At 51.5% G+C, this 7,740-nt stretch overlaps 1 pseudogene; it reads left to right on the forward strand.

The window, feature by feature from the left end:
• LOC105806174 overlaps positions 1-1,381 on the forward strand; it is a 32,001-nt pseudogene extending 30,620 nt beyond the window's left edge.
• Positions 1,382-7,740: the final 6,359 nt, after the last annotated feature.

Genomic DNA, 7,740 nt, shown 5'->3' on the forward strand with positions numbered 1-7,740 from the left:
GGGAGGCTGAGGCAGAAGGATCGCTTAAGCCCAGGAGTTTGAGGTTGCTGTGAGCTAGGCTGATGCCACACACTCTAGCCTGGGCAAAAAGAGTGAGACTCTGTCTCAAAAAAAATAAATAAATGAAAATAAAGGGGATGTGCACATGCTCTAATAAAAGGTGTTATCAGAAAAAGAAAGGCAGAAAGAAGAAAAAGAAATGTTTGACAAAAAAGAAAAAATACTCATTAAAAAAAATGCTCCAACAGGGTGAATTGAAAATACAACCAAATATTTTTTGAAGCAATCCCCTAGTCTAAAAGCAAGAGGTAGATGTGGAGATACAAGAGACTAAGGAAGAAATATCAGGGGTAAAGCAAGAGATAAAAAGAGAGCTGAAGGAGATTTTTTTTAAAAAAAGGAAAAGATCAAATTACTAACAATGCTTTTGTCTGAGAGCAGACAAGAGAGAGGAAGTGGAGGATCCTCTCTGTGAGCCACACAGAGTTATTGGCCTCTTAAAAGTATGTGAATGTGTGCCATGGATATAGACACAATATTTTTAAAAATATCTTTTTCTACTTACACCCCATGTTTGAGTCCCTTGGCACTGTCCCTGCAGCAGTGTTTCGGTGTTTGTTCAGCTCCTCCAGTGCCTGGGAGACCCGCATTTACCCAGGTGTCTGCCCTGTCCTCAGACAAACTTCTAGCACCCAATCTTCTATCCAGTTCCTCCTAGCTCTGCATGCTGGGGACACATAAACATCAGGATTCTCCAAACCATGCCTAGATTCTTCCCAATAGAAGCTTGGACCCCAATCCCATTCCCCTGGGCACTGCTGCCCAGCTCCCAAGGTGGGAAGCCCCTGATCTCAGAGCTTCACGGTTCTGACTCCAAGTAGCCTCTACTCCCAGAGTCTGGCCCCCACCTCAGGCTCCATCTCCCCTTGACTCTATTTATCACATCTGCACATTTAGCACAAACGGGATGAGAAGGGACATGGAAGTCATGAAAGGCAGCACGTGAGGTTTAGTTACCAACACTGTGGAAGCCTCCGGCCACGTGCACGGGGTGGTGCTGTGGAGGGGGCAAGGTCAGACAGCCTTCCTTGGCCCTAGGGTCACCTGACCTCAGTGGGACTCTTGGACACTGGGAATCCCTGGAGGCAGCCATGGTGTTGAGCCCGTTTCAAGGGCTTCCACATTTCCAACTCTGTGTGATCTGGACAAGACGACCATCTCTGAGCTCCAATTTGTCCAATCTCTAAAGTGTGGGACATTTTTTACTCCATAGGGAGCAGAAGGCAGGTGGGATGGAGTGAGAGGTACCCTGCAGCTGGAAGAAGGCAAAGAATATGGCTGCATGGTTCTCAAGGCCATCAAGGAAGGCGTCCGAGGATGAGTTGCAATGGGAGGGATGGGGTGAAGAGATCTCACTGAGGATCAGGGACAGCAGGAGCTGCTGTCAGCCAGGCAGTCACCAAGGGGGGGTAAGAGTCTTGGCTGCCTTGCCCTGAGGCAGGGTAGAGAGAAGTCTGAGCACAGAGAGTCAACTCTCCAGGCCTTGTGCTGCTCCTGATACATTTCTTGCCAACCCTCTACAGATGGGACTCCACTATTGAGCCCACCTGGGGCAACCCGGTGCTGTGAGGCCTGGCTCTCCAGGGTGAGCATGGCTGTGTCAAAAAGCTGAGGGGCCCTGGGGATGAAGAGGGTGGCAGGACAGTGCCTCAGGGCACGTCCAAACACTCAGATACAAGCCTTGTTCAGGGGACATTTAAAGTCCGCTGGCGACTCCTTTGACCTTGCTTCAACGAGACACTTAGAAGAAAGGAATTGAAACACTAGTAACTGAAATGAATGAGGTTGACTACCCCAAAGGAAAATATCAGAAAATTAGAAAATAAGTCCTTTCACAATGCATATCTTTTTAGAAAATACCTAATCCGGTGTACTCTTGTTGATCCCTTTGGAGCTAAAACCAACACTTCACCATAAACTGAGAAAACCTCCTCTGCCTTAAAGTGACAAAACTGGAGAAAATTTCAGTGGCATAAGCTATACCACATGAGTGTCTGAGATCTGGACAGATTTGATTAAAGTTCTTGGGGGGCCTATTATGACACCATTTTTCCCTTTAGGCACACTCCATAAATGGGCAATGTCAAGGGACTCAGAAATGGATTTAGCAGAACATCTAGGATATCAACCCCAAACTCAAGAAGGAGTCAAGATACCATCAGATTATTTCTAAAAGCACAAAACCAGGAAGGAACCTTTTGAAAACACCAGCCTGGGTCACCCACAGCAGCAGACTCCAGAAAAGAAGGCACCAGGGAAGAAGAGCGGCAGGTCTGGCAGGGCCACCAGAGGATGGATGCTCTGTAAGACCCTGTGACCAACCAGCGACTTCTCTGAAAAGAGAAGAAATACAATTCCTGGGCCAGCAAAAGAAATAGTGCTAGAACAAAAGCCTATGACACCATCTCCAGCTAAGAGATGACCTGGTCATGAAACCCTTCCAGAGAGAAGTCCTCAAACCCAAAGTCACTTGTTTGGGCCACGACTGAAACTGGCAGAGTCCCCTGGCTGCCCCAGTCATGCTCACACCTGCAATGACTTTCTCCCCTTTTAGAGAGATGGGCTTAGCATTGAACTTGGGTTTTGAAGATAGGTCTTCATTTCCCACTTGCCCACAACTTGCTTACACCTTTAGGGTAAATGTAATAGTTTCAAGACTTTTGCGTTCTGTAATGAAAAAACAACACCCAAAAACCACAGCAATAACTTCACCAAGTGATTCTCCCTTGGGCGTTGGACCCACTGGCCATATCAAATGGACTCTAATTGGTGGAGTCAGGAAAGAATTCAGATGTGCCCAGTTGGGGGGCTATTGAGGAAAGCACGTGACACTCAAGAAAGAGGCGTGAGAGGCACGAGGATGCCAAGGCTCTGAGAAGTTACCGTGCTCAAAGAGGCTACTGGCAGCAAATTGTAATGAGGAACAACCCTCACTGAGACCTTGGATGCCTGGCCTGGGTTTCTGCACATAGAATTCGCTAGAAACCCCCACATGTCAGTGGAGTGGGATCTCTTACCATTAGCATTTTGAGAGCAGAACAAAGGCACAAAGAGGCTAAGGAAACGTGTCCAAGATCACACAGCCAGCTCGTGGCCCAGCTGCCTTTGAACTCAGGCACATCATTCTGTGACGGATCCTGGTTCCTTTGTCCCCTTCCCATCCCAGGCTCTGCTCTGTCCTCAGGCTCCCAACTGAGAGGCCTGAGGAAATGGAATTCGTTGTCCTGGGCTGGCAGGGACTGCGTCCGGATTCCAGGTTTCTCTCTGAGCCCAGGCCTTGCCTGGCCGATGTGAGCAGTTAAGAGCTGGGTGGCAGCAGCGGGCAGCTCTGCTGGGCAGGAGTTCCCTGGGGAAAGCGAAGGTGCACTGCCTCTGCCCAGGTGTCAGCCAAGTCCTGTCCTGCTCCAGGTAGGAGGTGGCCTCGGGCCACTGGCAGCCTCCCTCAGCACAGAAGACCAAACCTGAAAAGCGACATGAGGTGTGAGGGTCTGCATTCTGGGAGGACTGTGCATGGGTCCCTGTCTTCAGCTTCTCTTGTCATCCAAAGGGCATTTCAGCACCTGGGAATTTGCAAATGGAGAGAGCGAAACTCCCAGAATGTTTCTGTGGTCCACATTGACCCTCTTTTGGTTTTCTCAGTCTCTGTGTTCCAAATTTTCTGTTCCAAATTACACGCTAAAGATGAACCAGGCAGGTAGCAGGGAGTGCAGGTCTCCTGGCCAGGCCTGTTCTTCTTCCTCTCTCCAGGGAGAGTGACCCGAGACACTGGGACACCCCCCCTAGACAGTCTGTCTCTGAGTCTGACCACATGGCTCCTGCAGCGCAGTTGAGCACCAGGTGGAGCAAAATCACTCACGAGATCGAGCCTGGCTCTGAGGTCTCACTGCTGTACAGTTTGCAATTACTAACTGTTTGATTTAATTGCATTTTTCAAACCCACGAGAATTATGAAGAGTAACAAGACAACCAATAGGAGAACTGAAGTAGCATTTTGTTTCCATGACTCTGGGCCCCTCCAGGACAGGACAGAAGTGACGGTACCCCTGGTGTCTCAAGTGCATGACTGCGCCCAGGAGGGCTGGAAGGGAACCTGTGCATCCCATGGCAGCCTGGAATGGCCAAAATCAGGAATTTCATGAGGGAAAATGGGCCCATGGAGCAGAAGTGGCCTGCACACCTGACCAGGGGGAGCAAGGTGTCCTTCAGTCCCCAACACCCAGCGTAGCTGGGTATGTCTGACACTCCTGTGGGGCCAAGTCCTTCTTCAGCAGTTGTGGATTTGGACCTTGGCCCTTGTCTGTGCTGAGTTGAGAGGTCCTGAGGGAGGGTGCTGTACCCTTGTCCTTGTCCCCAGGGTGACGTATCAGCCACTCCGATGGTCCCACTCCGGTAGCTCAGGCAGGCTGAGGGCGTTGGCCATGAGAGGCAGTCACGGCTGACTGCTAGAGAAAAAGATGAACAAGACATCACCCTTCTCCCGAACCACAGACGGGAGCAGGACTTGTTAGTGCCCAGCACGTGGGAGCTGCGTTCTCAGGACTTGGCAGCATTTCTGATTGAATCCTCCCCACAACCCTGTGATGAGGAGGTAAGGGAGCCACTTTTTACACGGGGGTCCCCTCTCTTCCCGCCCTCGGATCTCTTCTGTCCTCATCTGCGCTCTCGGGGACGTGGTCTTTCTCTGAGGTGACTCCAGCCTGGTTCCCACGCACGGCCTCCCCCGCCATTGCCCAGCTCCCCAGAGCTCATGATGGCTGAGGAAGGGGCTGCCCTGATAGGCGGCTCCCTCCACAGGTGTCCACAGAGCAGTCCTCCTGGAAACGTCCCACCAGGACCTGCCACATGCTGCTGCTGCCTGCAGGGAGGACGGCAGGTTGTGTCTCAGGGCGTGTGTCTCAGTGGGCGCTTCTGTCTGTCTGTCTGCTCGTGTCTCTGTGTTGAGTACGTGCTCAACAGAACCGCCCCACTACCGAGTGCCTGGGGGAGCCTTCTGATGAGCTAGACTCCTGGAGCAAATGTGGGTGACGGACACATCTTTTTGCCCCATGGGCCCCAATTTCCTGTGATGACTTTGACCTGAGCCCACGAATGATCCTGGGCAAAAAGGGCAGATTTGAAATGAAGTTTGATTTCAAGGTGACACTTTCCCATTTCACAGCCCTCCCATCCCAGGTGTGCCAAATGCGCCAGTCAAGTCTCGGTACTTATTCTCTGCTGTGCCTGTCAGCTCCTGTCCTCTAGGAGGGAATATCTTGGTGACCATAATAAATCCAGGTCCCTTTTGGTGACTGACATGTTTGAGAACTTCTATGTACGTCTGTCTTGCTGCAAAACGTCACCTCTGGATGAGGCGACTGAGCTCCCACCTGTCTGCACCAGGCTGCTGAGCCGCTGCTGAGCCGCTGCTGAGACTGCAGGACAGAGCTGACTACCCGCAGTCAGGATCCATTACCAGACAAGGAGGCCTTCCAGGCCGCTGGGCGCCCAGGCTGCACTGGGACCTTTGTGAACACTGGGCCCTGTTGCCTGTGTGTGACCTTATTCCATAAAAAATTAAAAATTTGATTTCATGACTTATTGCCATAAAGATCAACGTATTAACATCATTTATGCAAATATTTTTCCCCTTAAAAGTTTATTTTTCTCTTGATCTTAAAAGAAATTAAAGCATTTTCAGGGGCCCTGGCCGCTACTGTGTCCACCCTGCCCTGTGGCTAAGGGACACCAGCAGGTAGCCTGTTTGTGCCAGGCGCCCTACACTCACTCACTGTGCCCAGAGACGTTTTGAAAAGGAATCTCCCTGCTCAGAGGGCAGAGCCCAATATCTCTATGTCTGGGATGGCTCCTGGGTCACCCCTGAGTGGCCTGTGCCTGCCTGCTAACAGGACACTCTGGGCTTTCTTTCTTCCTTAGTGTCACCCACTGACATGTATGGGGTCCTCCCTGGGGGCCAGGCCGTGCTAAGCTTGTTACATCGATCAGTCTAAATCCTGGACTTGTTCCCATGTGTCTCAGGTTGTCGTCACCCTGTTTGTTGTACAGAGGAGCAGATGGAAGCACAGAGCAGTGACTCAAGTGTTCGAGGCCACCAAGCTGATGAACAAGGGAGCTGCTGCAGGAACCCAGTGATGTGAGCCCGGAGCTGACTTTCCAACACCAAGTCCCGTCCCCACCGTGTGGCTCGTTGGAGCCATTTCCAGAGCAGGGCGAGCTCCTTCGGGTCATGTCTTTACCAGGATTCAACCAGACGGCTGGAATGTGGTCACACTGAGGCATCTAGAAGGTCGACCTCTGCCAGCTCACTGCCATCGAGGCCCAAGTCATCTTTATTTCCTTCCCTGTCCACAGAGCCTCACCCCCTCCCACACTTAACTCTTTTTGTTTCTTTCTTTCTTTTATATTTTCTTTTTTTTTTTACACTCCAGACTTAATTGTTTACCTTGAATCTCAGCCTCTGCTTCCCTTTTTCACTGGAGTTCCTGGAGTTGGGGGTTTAGAACCCCAATTGTGTCCTTTTCTCTTCCATTTGAAACGGAGGATACCAGTGACAGCGTTTTCCGTATTTCTTGTCTTTCTCCAAAAGAGGCACAGAGAGGTGGCATCAGGTGCACAGGGTGGCCTTGCAGTCCGAGGTCAGAACTGGGAGGTGCCCAGGTGAGTTAATGGCCTTGCAGTCACTCTCCCAGGGGTCCATCTGGGCCACAGCAGGGTGAGGGCACTTACAGCTGAACTTGAGCTCAGCACCAGAGGGTCCTCCCACACAGGCCAGGGTCCCCATGGCACCTTCACCTGTGCCACCAGAAGGAATCTGGGAGAAGCACAGTCAAGGTTCAGACCATGGTCTCCAGCATCAGCCATGAGTGGGTGACTTCTCACTCCCCAGGGGACAGGAGCCCCTCCCCACCCCACAGCCCAGATCCCAGGATCAGCCCGAATCCCCAAGCTCAGAACTCCTCCTCCTTCCTCTTCCCAGCCCAGCCTGTCCCCAGTCTGCCCTGAAGGAGGCCTGTCCTGGAGTTACAGGGAGGGGGCCCAGCCCTGGGACGGGGCCTGCCCTGCTGTGTGATTCACCTCTCACCAGGCTGATGGTGACTGTCCCCATCCATGGCAGCTCCTCTTCTGGCCCACGAGCAGCCAGGTTTCTGTTCCTCCCCAGATTGTGGGTCAGGTGCACACTTTGTCCCCAGGGGACCTGACCCTGCTGGACATTGGTCACTTCCCTGATCACGAATATTCCACCAACCGCCCCCCTGAGTGACCACAGCAGATCAATCTCCAGTCCTGACCAACCCAGGGTGACGGAATAGTCCTGACTCGCTGAGACGCTGGGCTGGGTGACGGGGGCTTCGTCAGTTTAACTGGTTCTATCTCAAAGAGCCAACTGCCAGGTCATTCTGTTGTTTTTTTTTTGTTTAGAGACAGAGTCTTGCTTTGTTGCCCTGGCTAGAGTGAGTGTCGTGGCGTTAGCCTAGCTCACAGCAACCTCAAACTCCTGGGCTCAAGCGATCCTCCTGCCTCAATCTCCTTAGTAGCTGGGACTACAGGCATGCACCACCATGCCCAGCTAACTTTTTATATATATGTTTCTAGTTGTCCAGTTAATTTCTTTTTATTTTTTTAGTAGAGACGAGGTCTCGCTGTTGCTCAGGCTGGTTTTGAACTCCTGAGCTCAAACAATCA

The sequence above is a fragment of the Propithecus coquereli genome, unplaced genomic scaffold, assembly GCF_000956105.1.
Source record: "Propithecus coquereli isolate 6110/MARCELLA unplaced genomic scaffold, Pcoq_1.0 Scaffold139, whole genome shotgun sequence".
Classification (NCBI taxonomy): Eukaryota; Metazoa; Chordata; class Mammalia; order Primates; family Indriidae; genus Propithecus; species Propithecus coquereli.